Source organism: Cygnus olor, chromosome 3 (assembly GCF_009769625.2).
Source record: "Cygnus olor isolate bCygOlo1 chromosome 3, bCygOlo1.pri.v2, whole genome shotgun sequence".
In the NCBI taxonomy this organism is placed as follows: Eukaryota; Metazoa; Chordata; class Aves; order Anseriformes; family Anatidae; genus Cygnus; species Cygnus olor.
In genome coordinates, this window is record NC_049171.1 from 48,555,300 (window position 1) to 48,581,306 (window position 26,007).

General features: G+C 43.2%; 1 long non-coding RNA gene across 1 annotated transcript in view; it reads left to right on the top strand.

Moving 5' to 3' along the window:
• Positions 1-26,007, top strand: part of LOC121068562 — a 29,993-nt gene that overhangs the window by 1,805 nt on the left and 2,181 nt on the right. Inside the window, exon 2 of the long non-coding RNA XR_005818961.1 lies at positions 16,784-16,870. This is a non-coding gene — a long non-coding RNA (uncharacterized LOC121068562). The remainder of the gene's footprint in view (positions 1-16,783; positions 16,871-26,007) is intronic.

A 26,007-nucleotide genomic window follows, 5' to 3' on the forward strand; every position in this document is an offset into this window, starting at 1 on the left:
CCACCTCCCTGGGCAACCCATCCCAATGCCCGACTGCTCTTCTGAGAAGAAATGTCTCCTCATTTCCAACCTAAACCTCCCCTGGCGCAACTTGAGGCCATTCCCTCTAGTCCTGTCACTAGTTACCTGCGAGAAGAGGCTGACCCCCAGCTCCCCACACCTTCCTTTCAGGTAGTTGTAGGCAGCAATAAGTGTATCAATATACACCAAAGCATACAGTATAGCCACCTGCCCAATCCACCTTTCCCATTTCTGGCTCCTGTAATGACAGGGTGGGTCGCAGGGAGGACTTTTAGAAGCTGAAACCCGATAGATGCTTCTAGCTGCAAGTATTCTCTTTTCTATTGTGTTCCCAGCACTGCAATCACAGATGGAGTTGAAATGGTGTTATGTTACAACAGAAGATGATAAGTGAAAACAACATCCAAATGCACTGGTCTGTCTTGGCAGAAAGTGTCTTGTAATTTGTTCTCCACTTCAATGTGCTGGGGGCCCGTCCTGAAGCTCATCTCATTCAGGCTAATAAAGGCTGAAAAGTTGGGTTAAAACAGAGCTGTCTGACCCAAGGCCTATAACCATCCTGCCCGTGTCCTGATGCTCACTATTCTGATAGTCTCACGGCTCTTTTCCCTCTTATGTGACCCGAACTGATCCATGATGTGACCAAAATGCAGGCATCCCCCATCCTATGATGGCATGTCACTCCTGCTAGGAGCACACACAAACATCAGGTAGATCACATAGATTTGGGCCTGTGTGCACAGGCATTTTGGTTGCCTACAGATGCATCCTCCAGCTATTTGGCTGCAGAAGGACATACGGTGTGGTGACCTGTAGAAGCAGTTCCATACATGCAGTGCTGTGGTGCAGTGAGCTGAACGCTGTGGATGCCGGAGAAGATTTGTCATGAGAGGCTGGAAATTGAGACTGGAAAGCAGGAGGAAGGAGGCTGCTGACAACGAGAGGACTGAAGGTCCCAACAGCCTCCCAAGGGGACAAAGGGAGCAAAGAGCCTACACTATTTCCAGGTGGAGCTTCATAATTTCACAGTCACAATTAGTATAAGAGGGCAGGCTTAACCTAGGGCTTTACCATTGGGGTGGCAGGGTTGGTATCCCCAAGAAAGGATGAAAAGCCCTTACTGTTACACCTGAAGGAGCTGCCATTGAAACAAGGTTTCTTCGCTGTGATAATATGTATGGTAACAGAGGTAGGAGAGTACAGTAACAGAGGTAGGAGACAGCAGGGGAAGGCTGACCATGGAAGTGGCTTCTGTGAGGGAAGGGAAAGGCATGTCAAAGCTTGTGATACTGAAGGTGAATTTGATTCCTTCTTAAGGATGTTCTTTCACTGAGAGTCAGATGGGAGGATGCGAGAGCCCTTTTCAGGAACTGACTTGTACCTTTTCAGTCTCACTGGCATTTTCTTGCTATTCCCACCCAATTTGGAAAGCTGCTTGGAATAAAGGTGAATTTACCACACACAAGGTGGTGTTTATGTATTGTATTTGTCCAGTAATCCCACACTCCAGATTTCCTGTGAGTTGCCTGCAAGGCTCAGGAAATATTTTTTTGTTAGTGTCGTTTCTTTTTTTTTTTTTTTTTTTTTCCTTTTTACACGCAGTCCCTGGCTGTATGGCTTCTGGAGTGACTTGGGGAAGTGTCAGCTTTCTCTGAAATGTCAGATCAGTGTTAGCAGGAGATGAAAAGCTGGTCGAGAATATTGAAGCTTTTCAATTTTAAACGTGTTTTGTGTGTAAAATCCCTCTTAAATAATTAGCAAGTGCTCTAAGCATCACTGCATATTTTATATTTCATCTGCCTGGAAGAAATGGACAGTTCTGTCGCTACAGATTAACCACAATTTATTTTGTGATTCTCTGACCGTTGGAAGAGGGACTTCATAGTTTATTACTTTTTCGTCCAATTATTCAAGGAATGGGGCTGGACAGATGAAGGGTTTAACCACAGCTTTCCTTCTACTCCCAGTCCCAGCAGACATTTGAGTTTAGAAAGAAAAAATCTGCACAAGCTGAAAATGTGAAAAACAGAGAGTGAGTGGCTCAACAGTACAAAGGGATTGCACTGCTGGATCTTATTTTCTTGGCTGACATTGGCTATAATGGTTTGTTTATTTTACCTTTGACATAGCCTTATCCTGCATTTCGGTGTCAGTTTTTCTTAGTTGGGGAAAAAATCATCACTGAATTGCTGTTGGGTGAATTAGTCTTAGGCACCACTGGACACAAATTGTGTTAAAGCATTTGGCACAAAAAGCTGTTCAGATTTAACCTTTTCCTCACAGAAATGGAGTTACTAATGATTCTTTTTATGGAATGAAGGATAAAATCACCTTTTAATTCATTTAGATGATCAGGTTGTTGTTGTTATTGAGGTTCTTTAAACAGATGGTTGTGTCACAAGTGTGCTCATAGCTCTGCTGCGGACAACTCTGTGCATTTCCTTGCTGCAGAAACCAGCAGGCCTCCAAAAGCAACACAAAATAGTAACTGTTACATCAGTTTTCCTAGAAAGCTGTTCTGTCCTGTCTTTGAGACAAACTTTGAATTCTGAGATGGTTTTGTATTTCTAGCATTGCAATTGGCAGCACTATTTCTGGAGGAATAAAATGCTTCGATCTTCATGTGTGTTGGACCTGATGGCCTTGCTGGCAGTCAGTGAGAGGCTTTAATATGCCAAAAATACAGACATGGACTCCTCAGCCTCAAGAAATTGGTCTAGATTAGAGAGTACAAACAAATGATTAACCAAACATGCCTCCAACACACAAACGTTCTCTTAAAGTATAAGCTGACATCCGCCTTATCTCCTCTGGTGTAGTACCAGTAGCTCAGAGCTGTAAACAGTCCTCTGCTTAATTTCACAGCCATTGCTTAGGTAGCCAGTACAGTTTTTCTAAGCTGTGCTATACAGAAATCAACAATTTGTGCACGCTGTCTTTGTATGCACTGTGGCTCAACTGTAGGACATTTTGCCCCCATCAGCTTTCTCCACAGTGTTTCCTGGTTAGCACTAGCAACAAGAATCTCGTGAAGCCTTTAGAAAAGTCTCTTCCAGCTTGCTAGAGACGGACATGTAGGACACTGGTGACCATCTGGGATTGTAAAGCGGATGGATTGCAGCAGGGATCTGTTGAAAGGCCAGGTCGCCAGTCAGGCCAACTGGGATTGCAGGGAAAAGATCAAGGACTTGCAGAAAGCTAATTCTCTACTTTGGCGACCAAACTGTCGAAACGCTCGTTTTCTTCCAGCCCCACCATGGCTCACAAAAGCTATTCCAAAACATTGCTGAGACTGATGCTGATGAAAATGACATGCAGACATACTTCATCATTTATGCTGCTCAGTTGCCATTGAGTATGGCAAACTCTTGTGTGCTGAAGTGCAGGGAGCAGAATACAATAGACCAGTCTATGAAGACTGGAGGGGTTATTTATCATCAGGGGGGTTGGGGAGATTTAAAAAAAAAATTACTAATCAGTATTTCAAAAATAGTCATCAATTGTAGCTTTCCTGTTGCGGTAAAGCTGTATGACTAGTATTTTGTTTTGTTTTGTTTTGTTTGTTTGCCAGTAGCTTGGGACCAGATATCAAAAGGTGATAACACCAAAGAAGGCTATAATAATGTGTTCAAAATAACACAAGGAGGAATTCGATGTAGTATTTCCTAGGTACAGGGTTCCTAAGGTAGTGTAAAATTTTACTCTATTCTTTAATGAAAGTTATCTATGCAGATGTAACAGTCTGTTTCTTAACTATTGACCTGTTTTGGAATCTACTTTCATATTTAGAACAAAGCCTAGCATGATGTGATACCATGTCAGTAAGTAGTGTTAATCTCTGCATAATTTTCAATAAAGGGCAAGAAACTTGAGAGGAATGTCCTTTTACAGCCCCATATAATGAAGAGGGAAGCATGTCAGCTGATTTTCCCAGTATTTGTATTGTTTTCAAGTTTTAAATGTTTTTTAAAACCTTTAACGTGTCTTTCTTACCACCGCAACCCTGAAAAACAGCTAGCATAGAATTTCAGTCTGGAGATGACTGTTACAGTAAATACCAGCATGTCACTTAATACAAATTCTTGCCAAAAATTTCTGCGATAAAACCCACATCCTGTACGTATACATATTTATCTATTGGTACTAGAGTATAATCTAGGCAGGGTTTAAGCATCACATTTCAAAAAAGGAAATCCGTGTAAACCACTCATTACCTCTTCATCATCTGAGCGTATGCAGACGCTATCATCCGTGTGACACTTTTCTAATCCTATGTGGAACGGCTTCTTGAAGACAGATGCATCTTTAGCGTACATGGAGACTACTGAGTTCAAAACAGAGCTATTTCCAGTCAAGAATGCAAACCAGCAGAGATGGTTATTGCCCACCTCTTAACAGTCAGACAGTGGAGGTCTTGCCAATGAAATCAGCCTTTCAGGGCTCTCAGACAATTCCCATTTACTGGATGAGAGAGCTCACCTTAAGTGGCATGAGTGGAATCACGGCACAGCCTCTTCCATGGTCTTCAGAGCTGAGGTATATCATCTGCCATGCTTGCAGGGGACTGTTTGCCTTTCTACAAACACTTAAGATGCAATATTCCCCTGGTGTCTCTGTAATTCCTGTTTTGGAGTAAGGAAAGGGATAATTTTAACACAAGAACTGCAGTCGTGTCTGACTCCTGAGTAGACAGAAAGAGGAAAATTTCTTTAGTGCTGTCTCTTTAGGTTTTCTTTAATTTCTGACATTAAAATGTACATCTTTGCTCTTGTGCGCATATTGTACCTCAACTTCTCTTGTATCCTTTGAAAAATAATTTTGCTAGCAGTTATAAGTCACACAGTGCTTTTCAATGTATATAATTCAGCACGCAGGAGAAGTGCATATCAAATTTACGGGCTGAAATGGAATCATGAGGCAACACCTGCAAGAAGGATGGCTTATGGCTTCTTGTCCTGAGCAATACAGAACTTCAAGCAACTACTGGGTTAACTTGTCTTTACTGAGAGCAAAAGCCCTTAGGGGAATCCAGCATTACTTATCTGTTTAAGAGCTGCCTCTGTGTGTTTGAGTGGTGTCTTGTTTTGTTTTTCCAAGGGGATCATAACTCATTTGCATAAACAGTTCCTAGTCCATAATGAATATACATACCAGGATTTATAACAGATAAGTTAAAGAAGATTTTATGAGACAGCAAAGCATGCAGTAGTAGAAGGGAGAAGAAGTACCCTTTTCATGCTGTCTGGCAAGAATAATCACTTAGAGTAGAATATAGTTGGAATTTGTAAGTTATCCAAGTACTTACATCAAAATTTAAAACAAACAAACAGGTATTTATGGGCACACTGGTGTTACAAGTGCTATGGTATACTGCTTTTGTGCATTGCATTTAATATCTGATAGGTAACATACAGGGCCAAGGTACACAGTATTTGTAAATATGTTATGAAAGAATGCACCGCTTTAGGCTGCAGAAGAAAATAAGAAACAACGTGGTCTTACTTAATCATTTGCATGGATCTTGCATGACTTCTTCCAGGATAAGAAGAACAAGGATTCTTAAGCAGAAACTTGGTCTGGTGGCAAGTCAGCTGCTACTCAGAAAAAGGAGTGAAACTCTGTATGGCATCCTCAGAAAAGGAAGGAGATCCAGGAAATTAAGGTCTGTTGCAGAGAGCTAAGGGCACATGCTACTCTTTAAACTAATTTACCAGTAAATCAGCTATGATAAGATGTTGGAGAGATACAACCATGTTGTAGGTGTGGGTGGCACAGAAAAACAAGCTGGTTGGGTATGTGGAAAAGCATGTTGCTGGAAAATCTTGTGAGAACTTCAAACTAGCTGACATATTGTGTATAAACTTGTGTCACATGCTGTTGATTAGGCAGAATTCAAATGCTGAGGAGACAGAACAGTGGCAGAGTCTCTGGCTTTGTGTGGTTGCTGAACAGCCCAGTGTGGAACACTTAATCTCACGTTAACTTTTACTTTTTGTTTGTTATGACTACTTAGTGCTGTTTCATGGCAATTTTAAGGTTATTTGATGGACTCCGGGGGAGGGAATCTGAGTGGCATAAACAATTGGAGTGGATACTGCAACTGGAAGACGTGAGAGGATTCTTAGGGAGAAGAGCAGAGGGATACAGGGAGAGGCAGAAATGAACAAGCAGGAAGTGCAAAGAGGGATCAGAGGTGTACCATTATGGCATAGTGTGGGAAACTGAGGCATGTACCAGTGCTGTTTGCTTAGCGTGGTAGACCCAGTTATCTAATTATTTTATCTGTCGTATTTCTACAAGTGATGTGCAAGCTATACTGCAACGTAGAGACAAGCACTAAAAGCAGTTCAGCTGTTGCAATCTGCAGATGCTGATGTCTGTGGTTGCTCATAATCTGGTATGTGGGGAGGAAGCTTAGTAAAGAAGAGGAGAGCCTCAATACATTTGGTTCTGTGGTTCTGTCAAACAATAGTGTTTCTGGTTTCAGAGTTTGCTTGGGTTGAAGTTCTTCAGACCCACTGCCTGAAGCAAGCTTCCAGGTGATAATACTATTAGGAACTTGCAGCATAAAGCTCCTTGGCAGCAGGTGCCATTTTTCAGTTTCTGTGGTAGTAGAGCAGGTTCCAGGGAGTGGGAGGGGAAATCTCAGGGAAAATTTGCAAGACACTTGAGAGGGGTGTGGAGGGATGGGGAGGGGATCTGGGAGAAGCCAGAGGGGTGTCATGGGTCTGTGGCAAACTTGGAGGGAGAGGGGGACTCAGTCTCTTTCTCCTCTCCCAGCCTACACCCATCTCTTCCTCCCCAGGGGTGGCTCCTCATGTTCTTGGAGTTTCCAGCTTGTTTCCAAAGCCCACAGCTGTCTCCTTCCCCTCTTATAGCTGTCTTTCTCTATCAACTCAACTTTGCCCAGAAAAAAATCCTCCTCATGGCTTTGCTGTAGCTTCTAATTATTCTCTGCCTAAAAGAAAAGGATGCCAGGAGCAACTCCTGCTACAAAGCAAAGAGGAGACAGAAGGTGGGTAAGGGCCATTTAGGCCAGAACAACAGGCTCTGTCTCCCAGGACGCAGGCAAAGTCATTGCAGTCTTCAGCTGCTCCTGCCTTGTCTTGGCCTACTGAATGGATGTCACTCAAGTAGTTGAGCTGATGTCAGAGGCCCAGTCTGACCTTAATTTTGTTGCTGTGCATAGAATATCTGAGTTGGAAAGGACCCACAAGGATCATTGAGTCCAACTCCTGGGTCCCCAAAGGACCACCCCAAAATAAAATAAAATATAAAAAAAAATCAGACCATGAGTCTGAGAGCGTTGTTCAAACGCTGCTTGAACTCCATCAGGCTCAGTGCCGTGACCACTGCCCTGGGGAGCCTGTCCCAGTGCCCGACCACCCTCTGGGTGCAGAACCTTTCCCTAAACCCCAGCCTGACCTCCCCTGTCGCAGCTTGACTCCATTCCCTCGGGTCCTGTCACTGTCCCCAGAGAGCAGAGCTCAGCGCCTGCCCCTCCGCTCCCCTCGTGAGGGAGCTGCAGGCCGCCATGAGGCCTCCCCTCAGCCTGCTCTGCTCTGGGCTGAACAAACCAAGGCACCTCAGCTGCTCCTCATGCATCTTGCCCTCCAGACCCTTCACCATCTTTGTTGCCCTCCTTTGGACACTCCCTAACAGTTTTATACATTTCTTATACTGTGACACCCAGAACTGCACACTGTACTCAAGGTGAGGCCACACCAGCACAGAGCAGAGCAGGACAATCCCTTCCCTTGACCAGCTGGCAATGCCCTGCCTGATGCACCAGGGTACAGTTGGCCCTCCTGGCCACCAAGGCACACTGCTGGCTCATGTTCAGCTTGCTGTTGATCAAAACCCCCAGATCCCTTTCTGTGGGGCTGCTCTCCAGTATCTCATCCCCCAGTCTGTATTTATAACCAGGGTTACTCCTTCCCAGGTGCAGAATCCAGCACTTGCTCTTGTTAAACTTCATTGGTTGGTGATTGCCCAGCTCTCTAATTTGTCCAGATCTCTCTGCAAGGCCTCACCACTCTCGACAGAGTCAACAGCTCCACCCAATTTGGTATTGTCCTCAAACTTGCTCAAAAAACCTTCAAGTCCTTCAATCAAACCATTTATGAAAACATTGAAGAGGACTGGTCCTAAAACGGAGCCCTGGGGAACCCCACTAGTGACAGGTCACCAGCCTGATGTTACTCCATTTACAAGAACCCTCTGGATCTGACCCGTCAGCCAATTGTTCATCCATCTTATTATGCTTTTATCTAACTGTATCCTGGTCACTTTGTCCAGAAGGATACTGTGAGAGACAGTATTGAAAGCTTTACTGAAATCCAGAAAAATTACAGTGACTGGCTTCCTTTGGTCAACTAGCTGGGTGATTATGTTGTAAAATGAAATTGTTAGACATGAGATTTCCCTAGTGAACCTATGCTGGCCCTGGCCAATGACTGCATTGCCCTTTAGATGTTTTTCAGTAATTTTCAGAATAATCTTCTCCATAATTTTACCAGGCACTGAAGTAAGACTGACAGTCCTGTAATTGCCAGGATCTTCTTTTTTGCCCTCCTATGCAGTTGTTAGAGATGTGACTTTTGTTAGTGTCCTGGTTTCAGTTAGGACAGAGTTAATTTTCCTCCTGACTGCCAGCCGGGCTAAACCGGAGTTGCCCCTGCAGAGGGTACTCCAACCCCTGTGGCAGACCCTGTGGCTGGGTTGGAGAAACGAACTGTAGCAGTGCAAGTTGACCCTGCAGAGGATATTCCAATCCCTGTGGCAGACCCTGTGGCTGGGTCGGAGAGGCGAGCTGTAGCAGTGCAAGTTGCCCCTGTAGAAAAGGTGAAAAAGTGGTATAGAGACTCAGGTCGTTTAGAACGCAGAAAGTCTTCTGCTAAGTCTGGGTCTGGAGAAGACGAGGCTGGGCCATCAAGTGTGCAGGAGGATGAAGATGAGGATGAGGATGTCAGTAAGTCAACAGTAACTACCCGAACCCTATACCAGCGTGAGCTACGAGATGTGCGAAAAGATTTTGGTCGCTGTATAGGTGAACAGCTTGTCACCTGGCTGCTCCGGTGCTGGGACACTGGAGCCAATGGTGTGAAATTAGAGGGCAGGGAAGCCAAGCGGTTGGGATCCCTTGCTAGAGATGCAAGCATTGACAAAGCAATTGGAGATGGAGCACGATCTCACAGCCTCTGGAGGCGTCTCCTGTTAGCTGTGAAGGGAAGGTATCCCTACAAGGAAGAACTTGTATGTGTACCAGTCAAGTGGACCACCATGGAGAAGGGAATTCAGTACCTGAGGGAATTAGCCGTACGGGAAGTAATTTATAAGGACTTAAACGATGCACAAACATCCACAGATCCAGATGAAGTCCAGTGTACTCGACCCATATGGCGGAAGTTTGTACGGAATGCACCATCAACATGGGCCAGCACATTGGCAATAATAACCTGGAAAAACGGTGAAGATCCCACAGTGGGTGACATGGCTAAACAACTCCGGGAGTACGAAGGAAATCTCTCCTCTTCCCTACAGGCCTGCGTCTCGGCTGTGGAGAAACTCTCTGAAGAGTTCCACCAACTTAAAGAGAATTTATCTTCCCCCCCACCTGAACAAACCAGTGGCCACCAACTAAAAGAGAATACTTTGGAGAAACTTTTTGAAGAGGTCCAGCAACTTAAAGAGAGTGTATTTTCTTCCCCACCTGTACAAACCAGCGTCTCAGCTATTAGGGGTAAACGTGCATCCATGCAAAGAAGACAATATGGTGGGTACACACCCCGCACCACCCTGTGGTTTTACCTACGTGACCATGGAGAGGACATGAGAAAATGGGATGGAAAATCTACTGAGACCCTAGAGGCACGGGTACGTGAGTTGCAAAAGAAAACAATCGGGAGAAAGGGGTTCTCTGAAAAGTTTGCTGCTCCAACTTCTAGCAGGCAGTCTTTTAAACACAGAAATGAAGATTCTGACCAGGACTAGAGGGGCCCTGCCTCCAGCCAGGGGGAGGAAAGGGACAACCGAGTTTATTGGACTGTGTGGATTCGATGGCCTGGCACGTCTGACGCACAGAAGTATAAGGCTCTAGTAGACACCGGTGCACAATGTACTCTAATGCCATCCAGCTGTAAAGGGCCAGAGCCCATCTGTATTTATGGCGTGACAGGGGGATCCCAGCAGTTAACTGTATTGGAAGCTGAAGTGAGTCTAACCGGAAATGAGTGGCAAAAGCACCGTATTGTGACTGGCCCGGATGCTCCGTGCATCCTTGGCATAGACTATCTTAGAAGAGGATATTTCAAGGACCCAAAAGGGTTCCGCTGGGCTTTTGGCATAGCTGCCTTAGAGACAGAGGACATTAAACAGTTGTCTACCTTGCCCGGTCTCTCAGAGGACCCTTCTGTTGTGGGGTTGCTGAGGGTTGAAGAACAGCAAGTGCCAATCGCTACCACAACTGTGCACCGGCGGCAATATCGCACCAACCGAGACTCCCTGATTCCCATTCACGAGCTAATTCGTCAACTGGAGAGCCAAGGAGTGATCAGCAAGACCCATTCACCTTTTAATAGTCCCATATGGCCAGTGCGAAAGTCTAATGGTGAGTGGAGACTAACAGTGGACTATCGTGGCCTGAACGAAGTCACGCCACCACTGAGTGCTGCAGTGCCGGACATGCTAGAACTCCAGTACGAACTGGAATCAAAGGCAGCCAAGTGGTATGCCACAATTGATATTGCTAATGCATTTTTCTCCATCCCTCTAGCAGCAGAGTGCAGGCCACAGTTTGCTTTCACTTGGAGGGGAGTCCAATATACTTGGAATCGGCTGCCCCAGGGGTGGAAACATAGCCCTACCATTTGCCATGGTCTGATCCAGTCTGCGCTGGAGCAGGGGGAGGCTCCTGAACACCTGCAGTACATCGATGACATCATTGTGTGGGGTGACACTGCAGAGGAAGTTTTTGAGAAAGGGAAGAAAATAGTCCAAATCCTTCTGAAGGCCGGTTTTGCCATAAAACAAAATAAAGTTAAAGGACCTGCACGAGAGATCCAGTTTTTAGGAATAAAATGGCAAGATGGACGTCGTCAAATTCCAATGGATGTGATCAACAAAATAACAGCTATGTCTCCACCAACTAGCAAGAAGGAAACACAAACTTTCCTAGGTGTCGTGGGGTTTTGGAGAATGCATATTCCAAATTACAGTCTGATTGTAAACCCCGCTCTACCAAGTAACTCGTAAGAAGAATGCTTTTGAATGGGGCCCTGAGCAACGACAAGCCTTTGAACAAATTAAACAAGAAATAGTTCATGCAGTAGCCCTTGGGCCAGTCCGAACAGGACCAGATGTAAAGAATGTGCTCTACACCGCAGCCGGGGAGAATGGCCCCACCTGGAGCCTCTGGCAGAAAGAACCTGGGGAAACTCGAGGTCGACCCCTGGGGTTTTGGAGTCGGGGATACAGAGGATCTGAGGCCCGCTATACTCCAACCGAAAAGGAGATATTGGCAGCATATGAGGGAGTTCGATCTGCTTCGGAAGTGGTCGGTACTGAAGCGCAGCTCCTCCTGGCACCCCGACTGCCGGTACTGGGTTGGATGTTCAGAGGAAGGGTCCCCTCTACACATCATGCAACTGATGCTACATGGAGCAAGTGGGTTGCACTGATTACTCAGCGGGCTCGAATAGGAAACCCCAGTCGCCCAGGAATCCTGGAAGTGATTATGGACTGGCCAGAAGGCAAGTACTTTGGGATATCGTCAGAGGAGGAGGTAGTCCGTGCTGAAGAAGCCCCACTGTACAACAAGCTACCAGAAAATGAGAAGAAATATGCCCTGTTCACTGATGGGTCCTGTCGTATTGTGGGAAAGCATCGGAGATGGAAAGCTGCTGTATGGAGTCCTACACGACGAGTTGCAGAAGCTGCTGAGGGAGAAGGTGAATCGAGTCAGTTTGCAGAAGTGAAAGCCGTTCAGCTGGCCTTAGATATTGCTGAACGAGAAAAGTGGCCAGTTCTCTATCTCTATACTGATTCATGGATGGTAGCAAATGCCCTGTGGGGGTGGCTACAACAATGGAAGCAGAACAACTGGGAACGCCGGGGCAAACCCATCTGGGCTGCTGCATTGTGGCAAGATATTGCTGCCCGGGTAGAGAACCTGGTTGTAAAGGTACGCCATGTAGGTGCTCATGTGCCCAAGAATCGGGCTACTGAAGAACATCAAAACAACCAGCAGGTGGATCAGGCTGCTAAGATTGAAGTGGCTCAGGTGGACCTGGACTGGCAACATAAAGGTGAATTATTTATAGCCCGATGGGCCCATGACACCTCAGGCCATCAAGGTAGAGATGCAACATACAGATGGGCTCGTGACCGAGGGGTGGACCTGACCATGGACACTATAGCACAGGTTATTCATGATTGTGAAACATGTGCTGCAATTAAACAAGCCAAACGGTCAAAGCCTCTCTGGTATGGAGGACGATGGCTGAAATACAAATATGGAGAGGCCTGGCAGATTGATTACATCACACTCCCCCAAACCCGCAACGGCAAGCGCCACGTACTTACAATGGTGGAAGCAACCACCGGATGGCTGGAAACATATCCTGTGCCCCATGCCACCGCCCGGAACACTATCCTGGGCCTTGAAAAGCAAGTCCTATGGCGACATGGCACCCCAGAAAGAATTGAGTCAGACAATGGGACTCATTTCCGAAACAACCTTATAGACACTTGGGCCAAAGAACATGGTATTGAGTGGGTGTATCACATCCCTTATCATGCACCAGCCTCCGGGAAAGTTGAACGATACAATGGACTGTTAAAGACTACACTGAAAGCAATGGGTGCTGGGACATTCAAAAATTGGGAAACACATCTGGCAAAGGCCACCTGGTTAGTCAATACTAGAGGATCTGCCAACCGAGCTGGACCTGCCCAATCAAACCTGTTACGCACTGTAGAAGGGGATAAAGTTCCTGTAGTGCACGTAAGAAACATGCTGGGTAAGACAGTCTGGGCTACTCCCGCCTCAGGAAAAGGCAAGCCCATTCGTGGGATTGCTTTTGCTCGGGGACCTGGATGCACTTGGTGGGTAATGCAAGAGAATGGGGAGGTCCGGTGTGTACCTCAAGGGGACCTAATACTGGGTGAGAATAGCCCATGAGTTGAATTATAATATGTTAATTATCATATAACACTGTATGTCATCGCTACCATGGTTGCTATATATCATAGATGAAAATGGTGATTAATTAGAAAGTATTGGAAAGAGTGTAACCTGAGCATGACATAAATGGTATGGAATAAGGGGTGGATATCTGTCCTGGTTTCAGTTAGGACAGAGTTAATTTTCCTCCTAGTAGCTGGCAGGGTGCTATGTTTTGGATTAGAATGAGAAGAGCGCTGATAACATGCTGATGTTTTAATTGTTGTAGAGCAGTGCTTACACCAAGCCAAGGACTTTTCAGCCTCTCTCTGTCCTGCTAGCGAGCAGGCTAGGGATGCAGCAGGAGCTGGGAGGGGACAGACCCAGGACAGCTGACCCAAACTGGCCAAAGGGGTATTCCATACCATCTGACGTCATGCTGAACAATATATAGGGGTGGCTAGCCGGGGTGGAGGGGTGGCCGGCTGCTCGGGGATAGGCTGGGCATCGGTCAACGGGTGGTGAGCAATTGCATTGTGCATCACTTATTTCGTACACATTATTACTATTAATACTATTATTATTATTATTATTGTTGTTATTCTTTTCCCTGTCTTAATAAACTGTCTTTATCTCAACTCACAGGCTTCACTTTCCCGTTTCTCTCCCCCATCCCGGAGAGGGAGGGGGGAGGGTGAGCGAACGGCTGTGTGGTGTTTGACTGCCAGCCGGGCTAAACCACAACAGTTAGGTAAAGCACAATCTGTCAGGTGTTATGAAGAAAACATAATTGGTAAAAGTACCAAAACTAACCCTTTACAAGAATGCTTGCCCAGCGATTTGCTACACCAATCAATGAGCAACAATTTAAAGCGGACCACCAGCTGGTAAAGATCAGCCAAACTGGAAAGCACTCTTCCACCTCATAAAACTCATCTTGCTCAGCCCAAAAAGCAGCAACACAAAGCTACCTTCTGGGTCACCTGGCTGTGTAGGACCTTCAGGGACAGCTGGGACCAAGGTTGCACATCCAGAGCCAACACACTTAACGCCCTATTCCTCCTGGCTACTTACCAACAGTCCTGTCAGCAAGGAATGGGGAGGTAGCAATAACCACTCCTCCATTATTAATCACTCTTTCACAGAGGTGATGAATATCCACAGTCCTTTACACACTTCCAATTATTGCATAGTAATTAATGTGTGCATTTAGCCCATCCTGTCCTAAACCACAACATGCCTAAGTCTCTTGAGTCAGTTCAAGCCTGTCTTGTAGGTTTCTAAACCAGGATCAATTAATGGTAGGTATTTCCTGCACACCCTCTGAAAATTCTTCTGCTACTTCCCTTCCAAGTATGATTTCCAGTGCAGTGATCATCAGGAAGGGGTGATTGTAGTGTACACAAGGATTATAGGTCCGTGAGAAGAGAATTGATGGGTGCAGTAGCCTCTTCTCTTGTCTCCATATTTTTCAGTATGTGTAGAGGCTGCATCTTTGTGTCTAGTTTAATGAGGAACTGAAGTAATGCTAACTAAGTGTGCATTGGAATAAAAAATTTTTCTCTTTATTCCTGATGTTTTCTGTCCAGCCAAAATCTTGGCCAGTTGACCTCTCCACCTCAATGATATTGATACTCTGTCTACTAGCATAAGTAAAACACAGCTCTGTTCCCTGAAAACTTTCCTGACATAGATTACTAACCATCTTCCCTTTCATTCAGGTGTTACCTTTGACTGGTCTCATCAGGGTCTTCATATCCATACAGTGTGTAAAATTGTGGTCCCTCATCTACTCTCGTTTCTAAAATCAGTATTCAAGAGTTTTAGTGTTTATCTGGACCCTCACCACAAGACTGTAAACTGGATCTACCTTCACTACAGGAATGCTGGAATGTCAAGACTTAGTAATTTCAAAATCTCAGCAACTGTATATTCTTTTAGATACTTAAACTAACAGATTTTTCTAAGCTGTATAATCTCACCAGAATCTTAAGGGATACCATCTGGCTGTACCATCACAAAAATCCAAGTATATCCTCCCCCAGCCCAAAAACACAAGATTTTTTTGAAGTAGAACTGTTGAATAGCTTTTTACAATTAAAACAAATTTAACAATTATTTGAAGATGAAAGAGCATCATCAAAGCTAGGAAAGTAGATTGTATGACCTTCCTATAAATTACTTGAAAATCCCAGACCTGATGGGAATCTGGAGTTTGAGAAATGTTTGTCCTTTGTTCCCCTAGCTCAGGAACACTGTTCTTCCTGCACTAGGGACAAAAATCGTAATGCAGATCTCTGAATTTACCATGGGAATAACAAGGCAGGATACAGATATTAAATGTTTACTTGTGACCAAGTCCCACTCTGTTTAGTGCTTTCCTGAATTAGGACTGTTATTAGCAGTGGATCTGATGACAAAGACAAACTTTCTCATCAACCTTCTTTCTACTCAACTATAGCTTTCTAGTATCCTGCAAGCCCACAAGTCACAGCCCAAGTTCTAGCTGTGCTGCATCAGGGGTCTGGCTTTATTAATGTCCCTATTAGGCGACGAAAGAGCACAGTCCGGAGAACAATTTGAGGCTTCATTAAGGCCTGAGTGGGTAGTACTGTGTATTTAAGTCAATCTGCAACACTCTGTCATCTGGATGATGTATGCTACATCCCACCTGTGTAAGGTTTTGTTTTGCCAGAGGTCTTTTATTCTTGTGTTTTCTCACTATTCCCAATCAAATAAGCTTTGTTAATATACTCAGTGTTCCCTTTCTGCAAGAATCCCTCACAGTTCTATGTACATAATTAAGTATACATGTACGCCCACGTGTATTAAAAAGGACAGGTTTATATATACATGCCTATAAGAAGAGCCAATGTGAGGTGAACTGCTATTTACAGATAATCCTAGGCCAATGAACAAAATGCACAACCCATATGTAGACAGGTGGATAAAGTAGTGTATCTTTTTATAACTGAAATTACAGGAATGTTAAAAAAGTAGAATGAGACTTTTGTTTGAATACCTGTTCACAGTATTCATACAAGCCCTGAAAGCTTTGCGAAGGTGGATTTAATTTCTACTTAAAGAATTCAATAAGATGCAGAGAAAAAAACATGTTTTATCTGATCCTGTTTGAATGGGTAGTTGAATGGACAGAGTTCCCACTTTTCTCAACTCTTGGCTAAATATATTTCTTTTGTACCTGTGACAGCAAAGGGGATCATTTTTTGTACACGGTGTTGCTAGCCAGAGGGGCTTCCAGCACTCTTGGAGACCATCAATCTCCTTTCTCAGCAGTACCACTACATCTTCCGCTGGTGTGGATTTCTGTGGAAGTTCCTAATGCACGTAAATGAGTAAAACTGTAATGACAGCAAACTGCCTCCAGCTGAAGTATCAGGATGCAGTTTCACAATCAGCCTAGGGTGACCTCAATCCATTTTGCTGCATCCTTCCCTTGTGCCCCACTCCTGCCAGCAGCACCAGTCGTCCTACAGTTACACGCTCACCTGTATCAGCTGCCTGATTTGGCAAAAACAGCTGCTTTCGGAAAGGGAATGGGTTGTGAGTTGTTTGTTTTGTTTTGTTTTGTTTTTCCAGCTTAATCGTGTCCCTTTCCTGACTGCACAACCCCATGGGAGTCAGTTCCAACACAAAACAATGAAAAGACTGTGAGTGGGGCAGGAGGTAAGGTTGTCTGTCTCTTCAGCAGCAATGCAGATGGCTTAAGCTGGTGAAATCTCTCACTGAAAGGGTATTAAAACAGGCTGATAGAAACAAATTGTGCAAACTGCCAAGACTTGACAGTATCTACTCTTCGACTTCCAGCTAAAATACGAGTGCTGCCTTCTTTGTAATGTTTTTAGGCCTTGTTGAAGTGGCCTAAGTAACAGAAGAATGGAAAGTGGATAGTTTGGGATTGTTTTAAGGCTCTGCCATGAATTTGATAAGCATAAGCCAGTATCTCTGATTTCTGTACCAAGAAGATAAAGTAAAACTGTTACCAAAACTAGAACTAGTGTATACAGTAAGTGGATATAATAAGACAAGTCAATATGGCTTTTTCAGAGGGAAGTTGTACTTCTGAAATCTATTAGAGTTGTTTATGATGAGTGTAGAAAGGTGAACAAGGAGCTAAGAGTGATCCACTTTGATTTCCAAAACACTTTTGCTCTGGTCCTTGAGTAAAGGCTTATAAGAAATTGAGTTCATGATGGTAAGAGACATCATGATGAGGTAAGGGACAAAATCTTCTGTGGGTCAGTAACTGTTTAAAAGCTGTGCAGCAGTGGATAAAAATAACATTTTTTTCACAACAGAGATTTGTTACAATTCTACTGGGGATCCATGCTGTTATTTGTGGTGGTTTTACCTTGCTGGGCAGCTAATTGCTACCACAGCCATTCTCTCACTCCCTCTCCTCGAACGAAAAGGGGGGAGAAAACACGGTGAAAAGGGCTCAAGGGTTGAGATAAGAACAGGGAGATTACTCACCAATTATTGTCATGGGCAAAACAAACTCAGCATAGGGAGATTAATAAAATTTATTACCCATTACTAACAAGCTAGAGCAGTGAGAAACAACCAACCAACCAACCACCACCACCACCAACAAAAACTAAAATCACTTTCCCCCCATCCACCCTCTCCCACGTCCTCTCCTTGAGTGGCACAAGGGAATGGCATCTGCGGTCAGTCCCTGACACTTCATCTCCACTGCTCCTTCACGGTCACTCTGCCCCTGCTCCACGTGGGGTCCCTCCCACGGGATGCCGTCCTTCCCAAACTGAGCCTGCGGGGGCTGCCCAGAGGCAGCAGCTCTCCAAGAACTGCTCCCACACGGCTCCATACCACAGGGTCCATCCCCCAGGAGCAAACTGCTCCAGCGCGGGTCCCCCACGGGCAGCAGCTCCCCCCAGACCCCCTGCTCCTGCGTGGGCTCCTCTCCACGAGCTGCAGCTCCGGCCTGGGGCCTGCTCCTGCGGGGGCTCTCCATGGGCCGCAGCCTCCTCCAGGCCACATCCACCTGCTCCACCGGGGGCTCCTCCACGGGCTGCAGCGTGGAGATCTGCTCCTTGTGGGACCCATGGGCTGCAGGGGGACAGCCTGCTCCACCAGGGGCCTCTCCACAGGCCGCAGGGGAACTGCTGCTGTGTGCCTGGAGCACCTCCTGCCCTCCTCCTGCACTGGCCTTGGGGTCTGCAGGGCTGATTCTCACTCCTTGCTCTTCCAGCTTCTGTGTTGAAGCAGTTTTTTTTTTTCCCTTTCTTAAATTTGCTCTCACAGAGATGCGAACAACATCGCTTATTGGCTCAGCTCTGGGCAGTGGCAGGTCCCTTTGGAGCAGGCTCAAACTGGCCCTTATGGGGCAGTTTCTGGATTCTTCTCACAGGGGCCACTTCTGCAGTCCCCCACTACCAAAGCTTTTCCGTGTAAACTCGATACATTATTTTATTACTAAGTGAAATCAAAAAGCTGAAGAATGAGGTTATGAACTTTGCTAATGATACTAAGTTCTTTAGGATACTAAAAGTAAATGCCAACTGTAAAGTGTTGCAGAAGGAGCCCATGAATAGCTGCATGAGGGAAAAAAAAAAGATCTGACACAATTAGGTTAATTTTAGAAAATCCTAACTTTTCATTGCAGAGTGATGGTTTCTAAACTAATATTAGTACCACTCAGGAAAGAGTCTGTAGAATCATTTTGAGAAATATGATGAAAATACTTGGTCATGGTCAAAAGGCAAACCTCCAGGAAAGAAACTGAGAATAAACTGAAAGCACTGCTATGTCACTCTTTAGTTTACAAGAAGAGCAAGAAGAATGATCAAAGATGTCCATACAAGGAGATAGTAAATGAAAACTAAACAGACTAAGACTTTTAGAGAAAGAAAAACTGAGGGGATACTATGAAAGAGATCTTTCAAAATGGTGACTGGTATGGAGAAGGGCAGATGGGGAGCAGTTATGTACAGCTTTGCACAACAGGAGAACTGAGAGGGAGTCTGCAAAATTGTCATCTGGCAGCTTCAAAATACAGGAAAGTTATTTTTCCCATAATGTAGAATTGAATGTAGAATACATATTCTGTCAGGATAACAAAAATGTGATGGGTTAAAAAAGGAATTGGAGAGATCTGGGAGACAAGTCCATTGAAGAATATTGCACAGTGGTCTAGAAAGAATTCTCCTGCTTGGAAATGCTGAGGACTAAAGGATATGCCCTGGAAAGAATCAATTTTTATGTCTAATGAGCTTTTCATAAGCACTCACAAATTGGCCATTGTGGCGAAGAGAGAACTAAGCTATGAAGACCTTTGGTCTGCCCAAGTACAGACATTTAAACTTCTACTTTCCAAGTAAAATAAATGGCTTTAATGAGGCTTCTAATAATAACCACATAATGTGAGGTTACCACAGGTAAAGGATATTTCAGATACTACATTTAGCTTAATATTGCCTCGATAACAGCACTGAAATATACAAATGGCATTACTGGGCATTATTCAAGTGACATTGGTCACATGCCATGAATGCAACAAACCCTGTACATGACCACAGCTCTTCCTTCTGATAAACACCATGCCATATGTTTTTGTCAGGTACTAATTTTGGGGAGAATTAATCTATATAAAATTATTACATTAGAGCGTCCTAGTTATGTCAAAGGATAGAGCTAGGGGGTTCTTCATTTATACAAATATTACTGAACATTTAATTTCAGAGTCTCAGTCTGGTGGATAGTAAAAAACGACTACCCACCAAACTCGTAGCATTAAATGGAAACTATATTTTTGGCAGCTCATTGGAGAGGGATTAATATTACTGGAATGGCTTTGTTTCTCAGCAATGTCTCCTCAAAACAGCTTCCTCTGAACACATATTTCTATTTTATTTAGAAAAGGAAATACAGTATTAGAAATCAATGTTTTTAAAGGGTAATTTAAGGAAATCTAATCTTGGCAGATGCTGAAATATTTTCAATCTAAAACAAATAGTATTTCTGTCATTCACTCGGCTTTTTCAGATTAGACCATTACTCCTTGATAAGTTAATTACAAAACAGAAAGAGACTCAACCAATCTAAAAAAGCATGTTAATGAAAGTATAGAACACATGTCCAAAAGCTGTTTTTACTGATTTATTGGTGAAATTCTGCTTTGTATATAAAAAATGTTGTCTCTGACTTGTTAAATCATAGGAAAGAATGCTCAATTTTTCACCCAATCACAACTAATTTCTTTACATTGGTACAGCGATGGACTATTGTTTTTCTGTGCTACAATCCATTATGAAAAGTGACAGCATCATAATTGAAATTATTTAAAATATGGTGCATTTAGATAATTCTTTACTTCAGTATAAATATGAAATACAGAAGAAATGCTGTTATTGGAAACTGCTACGATGAGCTACTGGAATGGAATTGTTGCTCGGTAGGCCATATTCCCCTGGGGACAGCAAATGAAAAATATCAGAAATTCCTTTGAAATGCAAAAAGAGAGGGGGGGGGGATGGAAGGAACCTTTTTGTTGTGTCTGAAGCCTGGTCATCTTTAGTCAAATCTTTGTGCCACAGGGTAGACACCAAATATAAAATGCTGTGGAAGTTTCATACTGCATAGGTACTTAGGCTCCATGCAGACATGGGAGAAAAATTCATGAGTTTTTATGTCAAGGATGGGAAAGATTGGGACAGACAATAGAAAAAGGAGTGCAGGAATCTTCCAAAATATCAATTATTTAAAGAGCTGTTGCTGCATGTGTAAAACACAAGATGCTATTTATCAACACAAAACAAAGTGTCCATGCAGTGCTGTAGGCTATGGTCTTTCTGGTTGTTATCTCACTTGAATCATTCAGAGTTTTACTAATCAGAAACGTGACCCCTGTTGCCCCTGTTGTTCCAAAGTACATCCACAAAAACCACGTTGTATTTTCTGCTCAACTAGCCTGGAATTTCTCTTCTGCGAGGGCATCAAGATCTGATTCATGGCTGGCACCTCCCATCAGTTGACTTAAATGTGCTTAATTTCATTTTAAAAAATGAAACCAGATTTTATCTAAAATATGTTTTGTTTCTGCTGACTACAATTTGTTGCAGGCTGATTAACAATCCCCAGGCCTGAAATACTGTTTTGATTAGTGTTTGTTCTTAATAGTGAAATGCTGGAACAAAAAGGTGAGGTAGTTTAGCAAGCTTCCAGCTGCTACAAAAGCATACATATAGCAGTGTTAAGAACCACCAGTGAGAAAGAAAGGTTGAGGCATTAGACTGTCAGAACTCTTCGAGAAAGACTTTCACACTGCCTCGACTCCAGCTTTCTGCAATGGCTGTCTTTTCATGTGAGCATTACTTGTTCCAGCCCTAAGTATCCTGAAAGGGCTTTGCACAGGGATGGTGTTGGGAGCATGGGGCAGAAATCAGGGCATCTTCCACAATGAAGTGGGGAAGAAGGGCTCTGCTGCCTGCATGGTCTGCCAAAAGCCAGAGGACCTCCCTCTGCCAGCCCTTGCTGGAGGAAGATTTCAGTCCTCACATACAACTAGAATGAAACCAACAAAATAGGGAATCAAAACAGTTCTGTGCCTACCTTTGTGGACTTTAAATTATTGTTCTGGCCTTCAAGAGATGGGGCACAGAATCCCTTTCTGTCTTCTACTATCAGTCCTAACAAATTCTACGTGATGATGGTCTGTAAATGGTTAATTTATTTTCACCACTGGACTGACTTATAAAAATAATTTAAAGCACGTAAAACTTTTTTTTATATTATTGTTTGTTTGTTTGTTTTTAAATAACGCTCTGCTAAGATAAGGGTTTGGGGTTTCTATTAATTCCTGTGCATTCTTGTATCTGGCATGTAATTACGCAACAACTTTTTTCTCAGTGTTTAAAATTTTAGAGCATGATTGCTACATACGGAGTTCTTATTTCATCACAGGGAAAAACAATGTTGTAGCTAGATTCCATGTTTAATTTGCAGTTAAAATTTGCAGTGCATCCCTTTCTTGGAAACACATGTCCCTAACACAGTGAATTTGTACCTTGTTCAGGGATCAGGGTCCCCACAGAACTTCCTGGGACTAGAACAAGTATTTTCTTATTAGCATTTGACATTGCTGCCAGGGTATGAAGAGAGAACTTCTCTATTGAACTTGATGGCTCCAAAATTCCCATTTGATTAGCTGGCCAGGAGACAAATTTTCAAGGGAAGGCCACAGCTGTTTCAGAAGTGAGTGGACCAGTTCTCCATAAATGTCTTTCCTTTTATATCCCTGGACATAAGGCAAAACCTCACTATTTGAGAAGTTTCCAACAACTGTCTTCTACGAATCTTAGATTAGAAATTTTTCTTTAAGTTACCAAAACATCATTGTTTTTCATTTTGAACCTGTTCTCTCTGGTTCAACTTAATTTGTTTGGCTTATCTAGTACTTGCAAACTGAAAACACCCTGGAGTCAGCCATGGGCAGGTCTTCCTAATGTGAGATGTTGTATAACACACTCGCAAAAAGTTACTCCAGCCCTAGAGACAACCTAGCTCTGTTGTTAAATACAGTCCTAAAGATGAACATATGAGGCAGTAAGAGGGTTATTGGCCAACACCATACGATACCATATAAAACAGGCCAGGCTGGTTTTAGCTTGGCAATAACTTACCTTTTGTCTCACGTTTGTAGTGCTGGGCTGCAGCTGTACAATAAGAGACACTTATTTGCTCTCACATTTGTTGATATTATGTTATTCTGCTTGTATCCCGGCAGGAGATTGTTAGAAAGTATTTGGGAGCCTACTGAACAAAACTTTTTTGTTTTCCCCTCGTGCTGGCTTGCTCCAGGAGCACTGAGTGGATAGATGAAGGGCAGAAAAGACCTATCTAAAAAAGTAGCATGGTGAAAGAAGACAGCTAAAAGAAAGACAGTTTTTTTTTTAAACCACTCCCACCCAGCAGTGCTGTTTCTTGGGCCTTCAGCTTCGTCTGCTTCTTACACTCTATCTTGCCAAATATGCTTACCTTGCAAAACTACCCCAGCTTTGGAATGAAGTTGTCAGCAGCTGCAAGACCCCTGAGGGTATGATTATCTTATTTCCTGTCTGTCTGCTATGTTTAAACATATGCCATACTGGAAAGGTCGTTTTTCTAGTGTGACTCTGGGGTACACTTAATGATAGTCGTGTTACTGACTGACCTCTTGTACCTACAGAAATTAAACATCTTGGCCAAGTTTTCATTGCTTGAATCTGTGCCAAAGCCTTTTAATGCATGACTTGATCACTTTAAAACAATGGTGTAGAGCAAGCAAGTTTCAGTCACTTGATGCCAAGGGGCCTGCCTGATTTTTGCAGTGAAGAATCCAAAATTCATAACCACCATGGGTACAGCAAAAGAAAATGTGTTTGTGCAGACCTTTGTCGGCAGTGTCATCTGATTGCTAGGTACATCCTTCCTGGACCAGGCTGCAACCTTGGAACCGTGGATGAAAACACATTATCTGTGGCCAGGGCTTACCATCAGAAGCATAACCTCAGCTTTCAAAATAAGGGATTTACTTTTAAAGTATTTATATTGCTGAAATAGAAGTAAATTAGATCATATTGCAGTGTTGGTTTTAGCAACTTGCACTTACTCCCATCATGTTTAGTCTTTAAATGTAGCTGAAAAATCATACTAATTCTAGAGTGGAGCTATGTTTATGCAACACTGGCTATTAACATTTCACAGTATCTGGCAACACTGGCTTTTCTGATTAGATTCAACCTTGCTGAACAGGAATGTTTGTATCATTTAAGAGCATTTTTTTCTTTTTTTTTTTTTGCACTGCCTGTATTCTGTATCTTCTCCTCAGACATGGGGATGATGACAGGTGATGCCTCAAAAGATAACCTTCCACTGTATACCCTCTGTCTACAGTAAGTTCTGTAGATGTTGCACATGAATTTCATCAGGAAAATTTATCATGTCATGTTACCAACTTTATTTACCCATTCCATTTGATACAGCTACTAAAAATAGCTCTTCGTAGATGAGAGAATCCTTTCCTCTCGCGTGTGCCAGTCTGCAGGATCCAGTTCTGTAACTACTTTCACAAAATCAAGGACTCACGAGATGGATGGGCTGCATGCACCTACTAACAAAATGTGAAACTGTATCCTCCAAGAACATTATGATGATTTAAAAAATCCTTAGGATATATGTCAATTAAAATTAAAAGAGGAGGGATTCCAGACACCCCTTCATACTTATCTCCTCCTCTTCTTCACTGTTTCCATTTTATTTATCAGATAAGCTTTCTGTCATCAAGTTTATTTCACCTTTTTGTAGGTATTATTTTTCCTCTTCTTTACTTTTGCATATTTTAGATTACACTGTCATTCCATGAGAGAACATTTCTACTTACTTCTAGGCACTTTCTGTATTTTTATTATTGGTGATCATGTGCCTGTTGCACACACGTTCATATTTAAATTAATATTTAAACCTATTCATCATTAACATGATTGGAACCAAGTTCAGCATCAACAAATGGCTTAGGACTGGCAAATATGATAAGAAGGAGCAGGCCCAATTTTTTGTAATTATTACAAAACATTTTGCACACACTGGGATTTTGTTGATATCTGCATTAGAAAAAGTAAACGATTGAATGTGACCTAGCTTCTCACCACTAGAAATGGTTTTGCTTACATCATGACTGAAGGCTGCACTGACAGGAGACCATAAAAAAGTTTGGAGAACCTAAGCTTGTGGTTTGACATTGGCTCCAAGGCAGTTCTCCTGTGCAGTAGGAGAGAAACAATGGGCCAGACTGTAGTTTGCTGGGCAAATACACATACAGACAAGGACAGATGGACAGATGGCAAAATAATTCTTTTATCCAGTCCTTCCTTTATATGTTCACAGCCCTGTTGTAGAATACAAGAAGTGATGAAAAACAGCTGCAAAAAAACAGAGCAGCCCAAGCTTTCTTCAGAGGTTGTACTCAGCAAGCCAACAGTTTTGCAAAAGTAGGTCCAAGTATGAAGGGGGTACATCTAAGAGAGTTACAGGGTCACACAAATATCTCTGAATATTTAAGCTGCAGCAACTGCCAGAAATTAAACTTCTTTTTTTTTTTTTTTTCCAATGTAATTCTACAGGTGGTATTATATTTCAGTGCATAGGATAGCGCCACTCCCCACTTGGCTGTCCTTATTCCAAAATAACAAAGAATATCCTTTTGCTTATTCTACTTATCATGGAATATAAGTGTCCACCTGGGATGTCTTACATATTGTCAGATTTCCTCTGGTTCATTTTCTCAGTGGAGCTGAGTCCTGAAACTATCACTGAAGAAGAGCAGGATGCTAGGATGTCCTGGGATGCTACTCCTGTCTGCAGAATCCATTGCCAACTCAGAAAAAACCCAGACCATTACACAAACCATTGTCAGCAATGGAGCACCATATTCAGCAATTTAGGAAAGATAAGCAAGGCAATAGAAAAGAATCCAAAAAAGCAACAAAGATGGTTAGGCACATGGTTGTGCATTTCACAAGCAACGAGCTTTCTTAAAATAACACGGAAGGAGGAAAGAAAAGCCAGAAAATTATATATCAGCAGTACTATTTCTAAAAATAATGGTTTTCAAACTTTTCCATGAGGCATTAACAGCTCTTTAAGGGATAATCTTTATTGCTTTGTAATGTACAAAGCAATAAACAGCTGCTGAGATTGATTAATAGCCAAAGCAAAGTTGAGGCATGTAATCAATCTAAAAAGCCATTTATTGTGAGTATACTACAAAGCAATAGAGATTATTGCTGTTGCACAACAAACCATAA